Source organism: Strongylocentrotus purpuratus, unplaced genomic scaffold (assembly GCF_000002235.5).
Source record: "Strongylocentrotus purpuratus isolate Spur 01 unplaced genomic scaffold, Spur_5.0 spur5_scaffold_20, whole genome shotgun sequence".
NCBI classification, from domain to species: Eukaryota; Metazoa; Echinodermata; class Echinoidea; order Camarodonta; family Strongylocentrotidae; genus Strongylocentrotus; species Strongylocentrotus purpuratus.
In genome coordinates this window covers 8,582,953-8,599,789 of record NW_022145606.1, presented here as the reverse complement: position 1 = coordinate 8,599,789, position 16,837 = coordinate 8,582,953, and the positions used below count along the sequence as shown (strand labels likewise).

The following is a 16,837-nucleotide window of genomic DNA, read 5'->3' as shown; positions in this document are numbered from 1 at the left end:
TTATGCAGTTCATATGCAAAGTTGAACCTAATACGTTCTTATGTCTTTCCATAATACTTAGTGTAAAACTAACAAAATTATACACATTATGTGGTGAATATTCTAACACAGGAAATCTATAGAAGATTATAGCTGCAATATGTGACAAATAGATGTAAGAGCTGTTGTGTGTGTAGGAAGTTTGCCACTGCTTAGTGTGTATAATATGAAACTATTTAAGTTGTATGATTATTGGATATCACGATATTAACAATGTTTATGTATACCCATTTCATGTTAAATAAATCATTCGCATAATAGGAATTTATTTAATCCTGCAGTCGTTTTAGAACAATGAAACCTTGGTATTCATCTATATGGTATAGATTTGGGCTTTTTTGGTTTACCTTGCATATGTTATTATTCATTATCTCCATATGTTTTCTTTTAATGCACCCCCTCAATAAACTTTATTTTCAGCACAATTAACTTTGAGGTATATATATGCTATCATGTTTCTTGTAAATTGATCCTCAGCATGAGTGTTCAAGCAGTATTAATTCTGGGGCGATGAATTGTAGTTCCGCTATTCAATTTTGTTTTTAAATACATACAAAGTTTTAATTTGAAAAATATATATTCAATATGTCTGATCTGGCGAGAGCATAATTTAACCAAACTGACTGTCAAATGGTGCGAACTGAATTGAAGTGACATAAAAGCTCCAAGCCTCAAACATATGGTTTATTATCATTATTGTAAGTTTTTATTGTTGTTATTATTATCATTATTATTACTATTATTATTATTATCGTTATACTGACCTTAGTTTCACTGTATAGTCTAATTGAGCTGTACCTCTGCACCATCTAACATTATTCTGAATTCGACTTAATTGGCTTATGAAGATAATTGTTTCCCTTTGAAACAGAACTTTAACAAACAAAACTGCCTACAACTTAAATGACAACGTGATCGACACAAAGCAGTCGTTGACAATTGCGGATATTCTCTTTAAGAACAGCTACCAAGGGGTAGCGTCTGAATAGTCTTGTTCAAGACTCAAATGCACCATGTATTAAGAGACTCGAATATATCCGCAGCATTGAACTCAGAATCGAATTAATATTTTAAAAAATTGTTATTTATAACACATCTTATTAAGAATTCAATCTGCGATAGAAGTAAAAATCCCTTTCATAAAATAAATAACAAGTTTATATAGTCAATAATGTATTGATAGTTCGCGAACGAGTCTAATTGCACTGTCGCACTCTCTGCGCCTATACTAAAACAACCACAAGGCTAAATATAGACCTTATCTGTGACAATGAACCTAACAGGCAACTTCGGTGCTGGACACGGTTTTCTGTAGAAATCCTGTAAGTACATGTCATATTTATTCCGTAATTTCGTATTCATAAGGTGATATTTATGTGTTTTTTGAACTAGAGCCCTAGAACTCCCGGGCATTTTCGCAACAGTCCCTACGGCCTATAGGCCTAGTACATGTACTGTCTACTGCACACACATAGACTAGATCTAGGCCTAGGCCTAGCTGCATTAATAATAATAATTATTAACCGTATCAGACATCTGAGCACAGAGCAGGGCAATTTTTAAATGTTATTGCCCTCAAGGTTTGATGGATAAGTCAACAAAATTACAATAAGTTAGTCCGCTCAGAAAAGTCAATGGGATTTTGTGTGTAATTTGGCGGGCAATACAGTCAGTAAACCAATGCGCAAATATTTTAGCCCGCTCAGAACAGTCAATGGGATTTGTGTGTAATTTGGCGGGCAATATAGGTTATACAGTAAGTCAATGGACAAATATTTTAGCCCGCTCTGAAAAGTCAATGGCAAAATGCGTGTTAAACTAGTGAGCAATAATATAGTGCCAGTTGTAATTTACATCGCGCATCAGCTATTGTAATTTACATCGCGCATCGTGTATAAGAAAATGTGCACTTTGCGCGAACTCTCATTGTGACGTAACAATCACACCTAGATCTAGGCAAACTGTTTGCAGTGTATCGAAAATCTGTCAAACACTGGATGAACAGTGCTGGTTTGACAATGTTTTTGCAACTTCTAATGCTAGGAAACCCTGTGTAGCCTAGATCTACATAATTTAACAGTATAAAATAGTAAGAGTTTCTTGTTTGCTCTAGATGTCTGATGTGGTTAATAATAGTAATATTGACTGCCTAATTCAGGGCAATACGACTTGTCATATATCACCCTCACCTTCGGTTCGGGCGATATATGTCGTATTGCCCAGAAGGCAGTCAATATTACTTAAATAGAATCTAACGTAGACCCTAGTAGGCCTAATATTTAATTTTTATATAGATCTAGCGCTAATTAATACAAATGTCTCTCAGCGCCTTTAGGCCTAAGTGCTTTACAACAAGTATATAAATATTACTATCCTTCTTCTTCTTCAAGATAATCTGCCTCCGGCCTCCTTAATTATTAAGGATTATTATTATTAATTATCTTGAAGAATTCAGTATTAAGTTAATACTGAATTCTTCAAGATGCCTGCCCTAGAATCTAGATCTATACCATGTAATATAGCCTAGATCTAGATCTACTACATGTGCATGTGGACCATTAGTAGGGTCTAGATTTTACTACTTACTAGACCTCTAGCTATAATTTATAGCTACGAATAGTGCAATGAAATGGTTCTTTGCAAGGGTAGTGACTCTCCTGTACACGGGGCCTCCATTTAACGTCCTATCCTGTTTTCCACTTGACATAACCTGCGCCTATGAACAAGGGAAGGGGAACGTTAACACACTTCAGTCATCCGCCTGGGTTGGGGTCGAACCCGGGATCTCCCTTCTTAGATCTAGACTAGACTAGACGTGACCTATATCTTCATGTTTGCTTCGACAGGCAGACGCTTTACTAACTGAGCAAACTCGCCTCCTGCATCCTGGCTGTGTATTAAAAGCTGTGCTGTTGATTCTCAACATTTCACACAGCACTGTACAAAACTCAGCTGATTTCACTCAAAATTCGTACTTTACTTAGATGTAGTGAAAATTGATGACACCCCTACTACTAATACTAGGCTACTAGTCTAAAATAGCAGTAAAATATAATTTACAGAAGTTAGAAAGAATAATTTAAAGATTTTAAGCGTGGGCTTACTGTCAAAATTGCCAATCAGCCACTTCGCATCGTCTTTATTGCGTGCATTCGTTTGTTAGGTGTCAAAATCAGTACTTTAGTTTAGTGACGATTGATGATACCTAAAATTAAATAGCAGTAATTACTGATTCATTAAATCTAAAGAGTATCTTTACGAGGACAAAGTACTTAGTTACAGAGTTTGATTACAAAGTCATTCATTATGACAGGTACAAACATTAGTAGGCCTATGTGAAAGGACACAGTTATGCAGGCACAGGCGATGTCAGTTAAGAATAATGGAAGGCTTATTTCTAACTAAGTCTCAATATCAGGCACTAAATTAATTATTCGGTAGTGATATATTATGCAGATAAGTGAGCATAGAACTAATTTGCAAACTTTGTTTATTCTTACAAGGTACATGTATGAATGAAAACAGGAGCACAGAAATTTTGTATGTATTTCATGTGCTAAATGTACATAATGCAGGCTAAGTTCTTTGGGGTATTCCCTGGGTGTGTGAGCCAACCAGTAGACAGCTTATCTGAGTAAAGGGGGGGGGGGGGGGGGGGTTGGTCTGCTTTTTCTGAGATAGGGGGTTCATTGAGCAGTGTTCCGGATTTAGGGGGGTCTCAAAGGCAGGAAAAGCCCGCATAAGGGGCGTCCAGAAATTTTGGCAGTCCTCAGATAGGGGGTGTTTTCATAAAGAGAGAACAAGCATATGTGTACCCTAAATAACACTGAGGGGGGGGGGGGGGTTCTCTATCAGTCTTAGACAGAAATAACCGTCTGATATGGGTCATTTCTTTAATAAAACTGACATTTGTCGACATTCCCCATACACAGATCGTAACCCAGACGACTCACACAGGGGGGGGGGGGGGGGGGGGGGAGGGGGATAGATTGAGCCTATTCTGTACCTCTTTTTACTCTGAAATCTGCTCCCCCGATTTTCTATATTTAGATCTAATTTTCTGATTTATAAAGCAAATAGAAAAAAAGCTAGACCCTATGTATATTTTTCTCCTATTCACAGTTATTTGTTATGACTTATTTTCAAAGTGAAATTTACGGACTTACATGTACAGTACGTGTATGAGTTATCCAATTTTGATTTCAGAACCGTGAAACGGTACCTTCATGCATTCATTCTGGTAATCTACATGTATGACATGACCCGGCCGATATATTTCCGGGTCAACCTACCAAAACATAGCCAATGGCCAATCAGAGCACTTGTTTAATATTGGGTTTATGAATATGCATACGTCACTGGGTCAAGACGGGCTGACTCGTACGTAGCTATTGGACGTTCAAAAAGAAAAAATGAATATTCATCATCTAAAAACCAGGTGGCTGACAACAAATCATGTTGACTACGAGACTTTCTCGGATTAATCATTATCCCCTAGCAACGAAGTTGGAGGGGATATAGAAACACTGCCGTCCGTCCGTCCGTAACAATTTTGGATTCCGATCAATAACTTCGGTAATGTTTGACAGATTTTAATGAAATTTGATATGAAGGTACATGATATCAAAATACAGGCTAAGTTAAATTTCCGAGTATGTAGGTGAAAGGTGAAAGGTCATATCTCATTAAATATGCAAAAACACCTAATTATATATGTGAAAATGTGGTTAACTTCCTTGCCTAGTAATATAATAGTATAGTCCAATGGAGGTAACTTGTTCTAATGTACATGTGCATGTATATAGGCCATTTGTACCCTGCGAGGGGATGCTACGCTTTGCGTTGACTTGTTAATGTAGGATCTAAATGAGCAAGCTATCGTAAGTCAAAGTAGATATTTCTGTGTTATTTTTTATTTGTTAATATAATCAAATGTAATTTTACAGCCAAAGTGAATATATGAGGATGTAAAGAGTAAAAATCTTGTTGCACATCTCATTCATCGCGGTCCTGCCGAACCAAACCATTTGTTCCACTCAGTCACCATAGGACGTACTTCAGTCTATGTATAGAGGCGGTCAGATGAGCCAGATGCAATTTCAGCAGAACAACCGTCGATATCAGAGACTGAAGCTTTCGGTCTATATCAGTCTATGCTTTGCTGGAGTGGTATACTGTAGTAGTAGATCTACTGTCATCCGTTGCTGTTATTCGGACTTGGCTGTCAGATTTAATAAATTTAGAATTGAAAAATTTCATTTTTATTTCAAGGGCAGGCTAAGCTGTAAGCAGCCAAAACAACAACTCCTGCAATAAACTGCAAACCCCAAACAGTGTTTAGATTTCACTAACACCATGCTATACATGTACATGCTTCAGAGAGCTCCGCCTACGGCCTCCGAAGGGCTTCGGTGACGGAGCTCCCTGGAGTAAAGATTTCACTAGACTTTAGTTAAGTTAGAATTAAAATAGAAATGTAAATAATCTAGAGTCTAGTCGGTAGACAGTAGGAGGACTAGGAGGCGAATTGGCTCAGTCGGTAAAGCGTCTGCCTGTCGGCCCAAAGATCTTGGGTTCGAATCTCACCCAGGCGGATGACTGAAGCAAGCGTTGTGTGTTAACGTGCCCCTCCCCTTGTTGTTTCATAGACGCAGGCTATGTTACATGGAAAACAATCCGTCTCTCGGATAGGATGTTAAAAGGAGACCCCGTGTACAGGATAGTCACTACCCTTGCACGTTAAGAACCCACGGCACTATTCGTACAAGAATAGGGGAAAAACCTGGTGTAGTGGTCTACCTGCACACCCCACTCAGGCCGAATATATGTATATATATATATATACATGTATATACGGCATCTGCAAGAATCTTCAGTACCGGTATTGAAGGATAGGAGGCAGATTATCTTCAAGAAGGAGAAGAAGTATACTGCACTCTGCAGTGTAGTGTAGTCTAGTGCCTAGTCATGCTTGTGGTTTCTAAATTTACTCTAGAGTATTGATCTTTTTTTGGCGCAGTCTTGACTCTATGTCTCTTAGTTTTACGTCAAGACTCTGTCTCTGCTCTAAGTCTTTAGACTGCAAACATTGTAGCAGTGACTGTTGTTTTCAGTCACTGAGTCTGAATGTGAACCTAGCTATTTTAAGAATAAATTTTCCCCCTCTCTTTTACAGGAAATATACAGAGTGTATTACCATATGCTTGCTTCTTTAAGTATGTGCCTGAAACAAGAATGTCCTGGAGAAAACAGACCACAACAAGAAAAGGTAATTTTTTTTTTTATTTTTTTTTTTTTTAACTTGGACTTTTTAAAACTTGACCTGTTTAGTTTGTCAAGTAAAAGGAAATTTTTAAATGTGTGAGGGCATTAAATAAGGCCAAGTTGGAGGGGTGTGCAAAGGGCTGGTTTGAGAAGTATCGATTCAGGGGTGGCTACATGGTATGTGTGCAACAAAATGTCTACTAACAAGTTACTGTAGTGTTTATTTAAAGTGTATTTTAACTTCCAATGTATATTTTTTATAATTAACATTTGAAGGCCTTGAAGAAGGGATGGGGGGGGGGGGAGTCCTATACACGAAACAGAATGACAAGCAAAAAGAAAATAATTGACCTTCATATTTTGCTGAAAAAGAAAGTAAACATTGAAGACAATTGAAGAAAAAAAAATGCAATTTTTGTGTATTCTTACATATTTGGTTAATATTTATTGAATATTTTTATATTTCGGTTCCAGGGATGGAGAGGAAGGGCTTGCTGTTGAGAGATCATGGAGTGCCTTGAGGTTCCACCTTCAGTCTTGATGTTCTGCCCTAATACCTCAAAGCGATGGCCTCTTGTGCCTGGCAATATATGAGCGAAGCACAATGGACTGGTAATTCATAATGCATATTACAATGTTTTTTTAACAAATCAGGGAAAGAAACAGAGATAAATTCATAGCATATGAGTCTGTCATGGCATTTTTAGTAACTCAACATTTGCTCCTGCAACGACTACTCTAGGCTTTATTTTGTCAAAGGTGTAGGGTTAGACTGAGGGTTGGAATTGTGATTAAGGTGGTTTAGGTTTAGGGTTAGGCCTAGGGATGAAGTTTAATAGTGTAGAAAAATTATGTGAAGCAATTGTCTCAGGAGAAGGTGTAGTACAACTGGATATTCCAGGTGCTGGTGGAGCTGCATGTATCTTTTACTCATCAATGGTAGTTTTAAAATCTTCCTCTGTATTGTGAAAGCAGAAACATGATGTAGAGTGGAAGGGAAAAAAGTATATAACACAGTATCATTTACAATAGATTTTATAAAGTAAAAACACACTGGCCTGCAGTTTGTGAAACATGTAGCACTGTATTACCAATTAAAAGAATTCAGCGATTTTCACAACGTGCTCTATTGGCATTTATGTACTGGTTATGTTGTAACACAAAATGAATTCTTAACTTTAATCCTGGATCCATTGCTAAACATAATGTCAACCCTAAATGTATTAAACATTGCCAGACCCAATTTCGGGCTACCCTAAATCCCTTTCTACATACCAGTATTGTTCAAAGTTTAAATTTATTACACCCTTACTGCGAGTTCTAGAAATTCTGCAAGAACCCTACCCTGCTGTTCACTTTATAATTAGTACTGTACATTGCTTTCATGAACATGCCATAAAAGTGAATTTATTTTATGTTTCTATACAAACAGGTGCCTGTACATGTAATGTATTTCATGCAAATGAAGGGTAGAATGAGAAGCTCACAATGATATGGTAGACGAGGACCTTGCTGTCTAAAGCTCGGAGGCCAGATGACAGTGTCTGAAGTAAGTCGCCCCATAGAATAGCGAGAAATTTTTGTTGCAATTGTTAACCAACACATCCTTACCACATGCAACCCATCCCACTTTCACAATATATTTTCTTAACAACAGTAACCCAAGTTCAACGATTGGATTGGTGATTTTAAACAAAAATGGGGGTGGTAGGGCGGTCAGCCTAGCAGTACAAGATCTAATTATGTCATATGGCTGTATCTTGGATGTCCTGGAGGTAGTTGCCTGAGAAGTGTGATAAAGAAAAATATGTTTGCATACTAACAGTAAAAAAAATAAAAATGATTGGACACCTTTGGTTGTAACAACTCAGATCAGAATGAGATTTTTACACTGTAAAGTTGCCGGTGTCAAGTATTTTTGGAATTCAATTCTATGATTTCTCTGTGAATGCCATTTTAAAAACAATGGTCTGAATGTTTAATTAGATCTTTTACACAAACGTAGTATATTAGTAATGAAAGGCATGTTTGGTAATACAGTAATTTCATTTCAGACCATGAAGACCATGTATTATTATAATTATCTGGGATGTGTCGTTGGGCTGATAAGCATGGAAAATAAGGAACGTACTCCTGTCGAGCGAACAATATGTTTATATAAAACAAATAACTCTTTGAAGATTACTTACTAGAAGAAGTAGAACAAGAAGAAAAAGAAGAAGAAATACACTGATGATGTCAGCTTTACTTCCTAAAGTTGTATACTATTTGAAAATAGTTTATATTTTATTCATGAACAGCCGGCTTGTCAGAATTGCGTACAAGGATGCCATTGGACTTTTCTGTACTAGTAGCTGAAGGGGAGCAGTCACCAGAAGGAGCATGCAACTCCAAAACAATGTGGATACTTCTACCGAGTTCATCTCAAGAATCGAGATGTGACAGTGGATGTACATGTAGAGGGGTTTGTGACCCTCCTGACTGTGGACTACTTGCAATACACATAAACTCAATCAATGGATTGTAGAGGAGTAATGGTGGGTCCGGTGAGCTCAACTCTGGAGATTAAATTCGGAAAATTAATAAAGTTCCTTTTAATATGGGTGCATATGGTTCCAGGGATTAATTTGACGCAATGCCCCGTGGTGACACGCCGTTTTAAGGGGCAACACACGTATCAGAAGGTATAAAATGGGAAGCAGTTCCTGAATTGGCGCGAGCTTTTACTTTTCGGATGACTTCCTTATTTTGTTTCATACCTCATTTCCTTTGCCGCCATGAGGTGCTAAAGTTTTAGCAGAGTTGGGGGCTTCCACCCCATAGATGTGACTTTTCATGATTAAATGTAATAAATTGTAATAAAGTTACTATCCACTTCAACATTTGTCGAGAATTTTATTTCTTTGTGTGGACTTTGTTCTTCTCTGGAACGCGATTTGGGCAGTGTGATAGGCGGCCACCGGCCACTCAGTTGCCTGGGCTGTTTCATATATAAAGAATGTGTGAAGACAAGCGACTGCATTATAAGCTCAGCATGATCAGTAACATTGATTCCTTTTATGAGGAAATTTAAATTTTTGTTCCTCCCAACCATGAGTTGTACATATTCTTTGATTCGGGGAGGGGTTGGTGAAGAGGGATAAGTGCCCCATATTTTGTATTGTAACAGGTTTTGTTTTCTACATAAGGAGACAAGGATAATATAGTAATATATCACCTATATCAACACGATGAGCAAGACGGCGAATGAGGCGATAGAATGAGTTTAGAGAGGGTGGGGAAGGAGGATCGAGAGAATAGAAGGGGACGAGGTGAGAAGGAGACTGAGTGTGGAAAACAGAATTGGAGGGGTAAAGGAGGGCGGGAGCAGGAGGTAGAAGAGAGAGGTATATAGAGTAGAATAGGGAAGAAGGGAGGAGATGGATTGAGTGAGGAAAAAGAGGATGAAATGGGGAAGAAAATGGAGGAAGGGCTAGAAATGAGTGGGACAATGATAATGATATATGCCCGATATATGATGTTAGGCTGAAAGAGGAGGAAGGCCAAGAAATGGGAGGTGATATAATATACAATGAGGAGACTCTGTGAAAGCAGGGGGAAAAAGAGGAATTAATGGGGGGGGGGGGGGGGTTAAAGGGAGAACAGAAAGTAGAGGAAACAGAGAGGAATGGTGGAGCTGAGAGAGCGAGGTTAGAGAGGGGCAGTGGCGGATCCGGGGAGGGGGGGGGGGCCGTCCCTTCAAAAATAAAACGTGTAAAAACCTTTTGGGGGAGATGCCCCACCCCCCCCCCCTGGCGCTCAAGGGGGGGGGGAACTTAGAGGGCCCCCCCAAAAAAAAAAATGTGGTCACTACCCACTAAGGGGAGGACAAAGGGGGAAAGTAGAGGAAACAGAGAGGAACGGTGGAGCTGAGAGAGCGAGGTAAGAGAGGGGCAGTGGCGGATCCGGGTGGGGGGGGGGGGGGCCATTCCCCCCCCCCCTCGAAAATAAAACTGTAAAAACATGTTAATTTTACCTTTTTGGGGAGATGCCGCACCTCCCAGCCCCCCCCCCCCCTGGCGCTCAAGGGGGGGGGGGCAAAATTTAGAGGGCCCCCCCCCCAAAAAAAAATGTGCTCACTACCCACTAAGGGGAGGTTAAAGGGGGAACAAAAAGTAGAGGAAACAGAGAGGAACGGTGGAGCTGAGAGAGCGATGTAAGAGAGGGGCAGTGGCGGATCGGGGGGGGGGGGCCGTCCCCCCCCCCTTCAAAAATATTTTACCTTTTTGGGGAGATTCCCGCCGCCCCCCACCCCCTGGCGCTCAAGGGGAAGGGGGGGGGGGGGTGCAAAATGTAGAGGGCCCCCTCAAAAAAAATTGTGCTCACCCCCCCCCCCCCCCCCCTACTGAGCGATTTTCAAATTTCCGGGAGCAAAAATTTAAAAAAATGGGCCCCCACCCCTAAGAAATCCTGGATCCGCGCCTGGAGAGGGGAAGCAGGGAGAAAGGGGGATCGAGAGAGGGACCAACATTAATGAGACGCGGAGAAAAGGGAGCGTAGGTGGGGAGAAGGCGAAAGGGGGCATTCTTTTGGATTTAAGAGGGCGGCCGGCCGGGTAAGGGAATAAGGGCGTATACTCCGTGGAGCGTTTAGGAAATGAGGGGAAATAAGAAGAGCTAGCGCAGGATAGTGAAGGGAAAGAGAGAGGGAGAAAGAGCGCGTGCGGGATGGAGGGAAGGAAGATTGAGGAGGGGGGGGGGGCGGAATAAGCAGGCCGACCGGAGAATGAGTTGATGAAGGTTTGGGAAAAGGGAGTGAATGAACTATGGGAAAGGATTAGATAAACTGGGATTAACGGATAAGAGCGAATTAAAGGCGGTGAAAAAGAAGGTAGAAGACGAAAGTTGGAGGTGAATGAAAGGGGAGAGAAGAAAGAAGGAGAGAGTGGTAAACAGAAAGCTAGAGAGGGGAAGCGGTAAGGCAAGGGGAGAAGGGGAGGGGAGAGATGAGCAAGCAAACCGGCGGAAGAACGAGTTTAGAGAGGATGGGGGAAAGATGATTGGGTTTACGGCGAAGAGAGGGAAATGGCTGAAGGGGTGCATTGGGGGCGGGGGGGGGGGGGCAGGGGAAAATCAAAGGAGAATGGGGATGAGGGATTGAGACAATAGAAGGGGACGAGGAAAGAAGGAGAGACACTATAATACTCAGGTGATAAAGAGGAACAGTGCGTTACTGTGGCAACCGTAATCTGGATAACATTAAAGTAAGAGGTAATAGTCTACTCACAAGACGATTTTATGTTAATCGAGGGTCTATAAATAGGGATAATATCAATCTATAGCTCTTTTAAAATGTTATACAATCGGCCTATAATCAAATGAAACTCCTAACTTCACTACAACCTTTGTTTTGGTGATTAATTGGTACTCTTTACCGCTAGGTTCTTTTAAAGCTATGATCTTGCTTAACTCGTTGTTTATGCATGCATGAAGCATTGCCCCTACCCCCCTAAAAATATTTAAAAAAGTGAATTAAAAAATGTTATGTCAGTGCCAACAAAATCTAAATTAATAAGTGAACATTAAACAACATGAACAACCTACACAGAGGAGCATGCGAGCGTTTTATTTTATATCATTTATATTTTCATTGCCCATGCGATTAAAAATAGGTAAAGTCTGGAGTAAAGAAAACTCATCAGACCAGTGTACTATCAGGGCGCAAAAATTACTCAATCCTACAGTTCACTACTGTTCTATAAATCTAACCTAGGTGACAATAGTTCCAGTACATTACCATAGCAACCTTGTCACCTGGGTTTCAGATTACATATTCTGCTCTGATATTACTGAGCAACTTTGGGTAATCTCCTTCGATACTTTACTGTTACTGTATTGGTATCGGGTGGAAAAGCATAGTAAAAAATTCATCAAAGTGTTACATGAGGTTGAAAAACTGAGTCACATCTGCTGATTTGTATATGCAGTGCATGCAATCTTCAACCGAATCGAGTCATTCTCGTTTCTCTTTGATCATTACAAAAATTCACAGTATACATTCATTTTTCTTTTTCTTTTGAGTTTGAGTTCTCTCTCTCTCTCTCTCTCTCATTTCATCCTTTGCCTATACATAAACAGACGAGTCAGAACAATTTCAGACCCATGATAAAAACAAAGCAAATTCAATAACGAAGAGAAAAGAAAAGTGTTTTATTTTAGGTACTCTTGTAATAAAGATAAAAGGAGGTGGGAAGGGGAGGGGCACGAAAAGAACTTTGCTCTCGCACATATCTATCACTCTCTCTCTCTCCCTCCCTAGCTCCCCTCTCTCTCTCTCTCTCTATTTCTCTCTTTCTCTGACTGTGTAAACATTAACCAGGAAACATAATGTTTACATACGAGCACCTTTTATGTCAAAGTTGTGGTTTATTTTTCTAAAGTTTTTCCCCCTTTTGAATATTTTCATCAATAGCATACTATTGAAACATGCCGTTCCGCTCTACACTTCTGTTTGACAAAAAAACACTTGATCAAGTATTGTATCTAATTGCTTTATAATCAGAAAAACAACTCTTCTGAAGTGAATTATTATTAAACCTGCCGTTTCATATTAAACATGTCCCTTTGCACTGTTTTGGTTGTTATTGGTATTGCTCCAGGGTTGTTCAAGGCAAAACGACCTCAATAAACATGCGTTCGTCATGAAGTATGACGCCATTTATAAAAATAGAATGACTAACGGGAAGATTGACAATTGCAATATGAGTTTTCTCATTCTTTGAATGTCAGTTTGAGAGAATAGTATAGTTAACAAACCATCTAAGTGCTTTCATATTAAGAGGATTACAAGACATTAAAGGAGAAGTTGTAAAACTGAGTCACATCTGCTGATTTGTATATGCAGTGCATGCAATCTTCAACCGAATCGAGTCAACCTCGTTTTTCTTTGATCATTACAAAACTTCACAGTATACATTCATTTTTCTTTTTCTTTTGAGTTTGAGTTCTCTCTCTTTCTCTCTCTCTCTCTCGCTGTCTCTCATTTCATCCTTTGCCTATACATAAACATACGAGTCAGAACAATTTCTGACCGATCATAAAACAAAACAATTTTAATAACGAAGAGAAAAGAAAAGTGTTTCATTTTAGGTACTCTTGTAATGAAGATAAAAGTAGATGGGGAGGAGAGAAGCACGAAAAGAACTTGCTCTCGCACGTCTCTCTCTCTCTCTCTCTCTCTCTCTGGCTGTGCAAACATCAACCAGGAAACAAAATGTATACATACCAACACCTATTATGTCAAAATTGTGGTTTATTTTTCTAAAGTTTTCCCCCTCTGAATATTTTCATAAATAGCATGCTATTGATACATGCCGTTCCGCTCTACACTTCTGTTTGAGAAAATAACAACGGGATCAAAGTATTGAATCTACTATGGTTTATAATCAGAAAAACAACTCTTCTGAAGTTAATTATTATTATACCTGCCGTTTCCTATTAAACATGTTCCTTTGCACTGTTTTGGTTGTTGTTAGGGGAGTATAGAGGAATGAAAAGTTATATTTGGTATTGCTACAGGGTTGTTCAAGGCAAAACGACCTCAATAAACATGCGTTCCTCATGAAGTATGACGCCATTTACAAAAATAGAATGACTAAAGGGAAAATTGACAATTACAATGTGAGTTTTCTCATTCTTTGAATGTCAGTTTGGGAGAAAAGCATAGTAAAAAATTCATCAAAGTGTTACATGAGGTTGAAAAACTGAGTCACATCTGCTGATTTGTATATGCAGTGCATGCAATCTTCAACCGAATCGAGTCATTCTCGTTTCTCTTTGATCATTACAAAAATTCACAGTATACATTCATTTTTCTTTTTCTTTTGGGTTTGAGTTCTCTCTCTCTCTCTCTCTCTCTCATTTCATCCTTTGCCTATACATAAACAGACGAGTCAGAACAATTTCAGACCCATGATAAAAACAAAGCAAATTCAATAACGAAGAGAAAAGAAAAGTGTTTCATTTTAGGTGCCCTTGTAATAAAGATAAAAGGAGGTGTGGAGGGGAGAGGCACAAAAAGAACTTTGCTCTCGCACATCTCTCTCACTCTCTCTATGTCTCTCTCTCTCTCTGGCCGTGTAAACATCAACCAGGAAACATAATGTTTACATATGAGCACCTTTTATGTGAAAGTTGTTGTTTAGTTTCCTAAAGTTTTCCCCCTTTAAATATTTTTATGAATAGCATACTATTGATACATGCCGTTCCGCTCTTTACTTCTGTTTGACAAAATAACATCGGGATTAAGTATTGTATCTACTATGGTTTCTAATCAGAAAAACAACTTTTCTGAAGTGTATTATTATTATACCTGCCGTTTCCTATTAAACATGTCCCTTTGCACTGTTTTGGTTGTTGTTAGGGGAGTATAAAGGAATGAAAAGTTATATTTGGTATTGCTCCAGGGTTGTTCAAGGCAAAACGACCTCAATAAACATGTGTTCCTCATAAAGTATGACGCCATTTACAAAAATAGAATGACTAAAGGGAAAATTGACAATTACAATGTGAGTTTTCTCATTCTTTGAATGTCAGTTTGGGAGAAAAGCATAGTAAAAAATTCATCAAAGTGTTACATGAGGTTGAAAAACTGAGTCACATCTGCTGATTTGCATATGCAGTGCATGCAATCTTCAACCGAATCGAGTCATTCTCGTTTCTCTTTGATCATTACAAAAATTCACAGTATACATTCATTTTTCTTTTTCTTTTGAGTTTGAGTTCTCTCTCTCTCTCTCTCTCTCTCATTTCATCCTTTGCCTATACATAAACAGACGAGTCAGAACAATTTCAGACCCATGATAAAAACAAAGCAAATTCAATAACGAAGAGAAAAGAAAAGTGTTTTATTTTAGGTACTCTTGTAATAAAGATAAAAGGAGGTGGGAAGGGGAGGGGCACGAAAAGAACTTTGCTCTCGCACATATCTATCACTCTCTCTCTCTCCCTCCCTAGCTCCCCTCTCTCTCTCTCTCTCTATTTCTCTCTTTCTCTGACTGTGTAAACATTAACCAGGAAACATAATGTTTACATACGAGCACCTTTTATGTCAAAGTTGTGGTTTATTTTTCTAAAGTTTTTCCCCCTTTTGAATATTTTCATCAATAGCATACTATTGAAACATGCCGTTCCGCTCTACACTTCTGTTGGACAAAAAAAACACTTGATCAAGTATTGTATCTAATTGCTTTATAATCAGAAAAACAACTCTTCTGAAGTGAATTATTATTAAACCTGCCGTTTCATATTAAACATGTCCCTTTGCACTGTTTTGGTTGTTATTGGTATTGCTCCAGGGTTGTTCAAGGCAAAACGACCTCAATAAACATGCGTTCGTCATGAAGTATGACGCCATTTATAAAAATAGAATGACTAACGGGAAGATTGACAATTGCAATATGAGTTTTCTCATTCTTTGAATGTCAGTTTGAGAGAATAGTATAGTTAACAAACCATCTAAGTGCTTTCATATTAAGAGGATTACAAGACATTAAAGGAGAAGTTGTAAAACTGAGTCACATCTGCTGATTTGTATATGCAGTGCATGCAATCTTCAACCGAATCGAGTCAACCTCGTTTTTCTTTGATCATTACAAAACTTCACAGTATACATTCATTTTTCTTTTTCTTTTGAGTTTGAGTTCTCTCTCTTTCTCTCTCTCTCTCTCGCTGTCTCTCATTTCATCCTTTGCCTATACATAAACATACGAGTCAGAACAATTTCTGACCGATCATAAAACAAAACAATTTTAATAACGAAGAGAAAAGAAAAGTGTTTCATTTTAGGTACTCTTGTAATGAAGATAAAAGTAGATGGGGAGGAGAGAAGCACGAAAAGAACTTGCTCTCGCACGTCTCTCTCTCTCTCTCTCTCTCTCTCTCTCTCTCTCACTCCCTAGCTCCGCTCTCTCTCTCTCTCTCTCTCTGGCTGTGCAAACATCAACCAGGAAACAAAATGTATACATACCAACACCTATTATGTCAAAATTGTGGTTTATTTTTCTAAAGTTTTCCCCCTCTGAATATTTTCATAAATAGCATGCTATTGATACATGCCGTTCCGCTCTACACTTCTGTTTGAGAAAATAACAACGGGATCAAAGTATTGAATCTACTATGGTTTATAATCAGAAAAACAACTCTTCTGAAGTGAATTATTATTATACCTGCCGTTTCCTATTAAACATGTTCCTTTGCACTGTTTTGGTTGTTGTTAGGGGAGTATAGAGGAATGAAAAGTTATATTTGGTATTGCTACAGGGTTGTTCAAGGCAAAACGACCTCAATAAACATGCGTTCCTCATGAAGTATGACGCCATTTACAAAAATAGAATGACTAAAGGGAAAATTGACAATTACAATGCGAGTTTTCTCATTCTTTGAATGTCAGTTTGGGAGAATAGTATAGTTAACAAATCATCAAAGTGCCTTCATATTAAGAAGATTATAAGACATACATGTAGTTTACAAGATTACTCCCATCCGCTGATTTCTAT

The 16,837-nt window shown here is 38.7% G+C and overlaps 1 long non-coding RNA gene across 2 annotated transcripts; it reads left to right on the top strand.

Annotated features, from left to right (window-relative positions):
• The first annotated feature begins 1,232 nt into the window (after nt 1-1,232).
• On the top strand, nt 1,233-9,183 carry LOC105447495. Of its 2 annotated transcripts, none has more exons than XR_004065493.1 (5): nt 1,233-1,361; nt 6,215-6,307; nt 6,778-6,915; nt 7,736-7,852; nt 8,604-9,183. It is a non-coding gene; the product is annotated as an uncharacterized LOC105447495 (long non-coding RNA). The 2 variants fall into 2 exon arrangements; XR_004065494.1 differs by having other exon boundaries at nt 8,582-9,183.
• The last annotated feature ends 7,654 nt before the right edge of the window (nt 9,184-16,837 follow it).